This window comes from Leptidea sinapis, chromosome 46 (assembly GCF_905404315.1).
Source record: "Leptidea sinapis chromosome 46, ilLepSina1.1, whole genome shotgun sequence".
In the NCBI taxonomy this organism is placed as follows: domain Eukaryota; kingdom Metazoa; phylum Arthropoda; class Insecta; order Lepidoptera; family Pieridae; genus Leptidea; species Leptidea sinapis.
The window spans coordinates 2,339,977-2,342,302 of NC_066310.1; positions in this window are offsets into that span (position 1 = coordinate 2,339,977).

The window sequence follows — 2,326 nt, forward strand, 5'->3', positions numbered from 1 at the left end:
ACGGCCAAGAGGAGTACAACCAGCGCAACATGAACTACCGGCCCGGGCAGCCCAACCAGCTCGACCACCCCGACTGGTGGTACGACCCGCAGAAGGTGGTCACGCGACTCTTCAACTTTGTAAGTATTTATTTCCTCGGGAACCTCCGTAAAATCTTCTCGTCCCAAATACCTAAAAAAAAGACAAAGACAACATGATTTGAATAGTTACACATTACAAAACGCTAATCGAACAATATCGAGTAACTTCGTAGTAAAGAGAGTGCATACCTACTCAACTCGGCTATCTGACAAAAAGAAGCTAGTGGTACCTAAAATATTACTTAATGAATACTTAACTTAATCACTTTCCATATAGCGTCACAATTGTCGATTTGCAAAACAAAAAATCAGGTAAAGAACTCATTGCGAAAGTTTTACGTAGCACAATGTCCATAATAATTAATAGACTTAGACCAGATTAAATTGTCACACACAAAAACATATTATTGGTTTCATAATATGCGTAACACGAGAATTACTGCCGACAAACTGCTGCGCACTTTGGCAGAATATTATATAGTGTATTATTAGTATATCTAAACATTAAACTCTTCCGAAACGGCTTGACCGATTTTCATGAAATTTTGAGTGCATATTGGGTAGGTCTGATAATCGGACAACATCTATTTTTCATCCCCCTAAATGTTAAGGGTGGTCCACACGATTTTTTAAATTTTTTTGACATTTTTTTTAATTTGTTTGATTATGAGTCAGCATTAAAAATACATACAACTTAAATTTTTTCATTTTCACCCATCTACGATCAACAGTTACCTTTGTATCCCGATTTTAATATCGGCAATTCAACGTTTGCTGAGTCAGCTAGTATCGCTATGTAATTTTGTTTCTGAAATAAATGATTTCAAAAAATGATCTAAAGGCGTAGCGTAGTGCGATACGGTTCCTGTCACTCTGAGACTGAAGAAGCGTGTTCTATAATAATTGTAACGATGGAACTGGTGTAGATTGATAATGCTATTTTTTTTTCAGGATGAGAAGTTTCCCTTCTGGATGCCGAAGCCGGAGCCAGTGGAATTCGCGAACCAGAATATGAACAACATTAACAACTATAACTCGTACACCACGTCGACCAACTACAATTACTACAACAATCACTACTACGACAAGCTGCCTTACCTCAGATTTGTGAGTACAAACATACATACATACACTTACCTCCCAAACTGGTAGGATATTATACATATCGCCAAATACCAATGATAGCTCCATCAGGCATAAAGGCATTTATTTTCTCAAAATTGATCCTTTAGAATTCATTTTGATGTCATTTCTAATAACTACTAGATACTACTACCGCTTCGGAAACAAATGGCGCTCTGAGAGAGAAGAAGCGGCGCAAGAAACTCTCCCAGCATTCTTTTTTTTGCGCTCTTTTCAATAAAAATATACAATATTTTACAGTAATTTCTATCGCTATAAAATAATCACAATCTAGTCCCAGGCTGTCCGATCATTTAGATATTCAGCAGTGGAGTGATAGGATTTACGACAGAGCCATTTTTTTTATAAAACATTTAAATTTATTTATAGATAATGCCTGAACAGTGGCTGGGACTTTATTATAGAAGTATATACATTTACCCTTAAAGCTATTATGTATCTTATGACCATCATCAACCATTCCATTAAAATAAATAAGCCATTCATTTCCAGGACAGCAAATAATTTAAAATAATAAGTACTCTTATACATATTAATTTTTGAAGTAAATACTTCTTTAGGCGCGTTATGAAAAAATTATGAGAGTGAAATTTTAAGATGCGCGCGCATCACTATAACACAGAAGTAACACGGTGAAGTTGGTTCCTAAACTTTTCTGACGTTTGCGTCATTCGTTATTTTTTTTGGGTTCTTCATCCATTATTAGGACAGGCAAAGGGTTCAAACCCATACAGCCGTACTCATTATTTAATAATTAATTGTCAAAGCCATTTTTGCAAGATTTTTACAAAATTGTTCTTTCTACAAACGTAGAATAGCAGGTGAAATAAATAATTTTATGGATTTTTGCTTTGTTACGCTAAAGAAGTATAACTTCTTGAGTGCATGCATAAGTACTCACACACTTTTTTTATATAAATGACTACACATGTCATAGACCCATTACGGTTTTTTTTTAGTGTGTACTGTTACCATACAGTCTCTTCCGGATATATTTAATATGTTATCAATGCAACTAGCTTTTCGTCTGCCTTTTACTTACCTCTCTTGTTACTTGTTTTGCACATCTAATATATAAAGTTCTCGTGTCGCCGTGTTTGTAG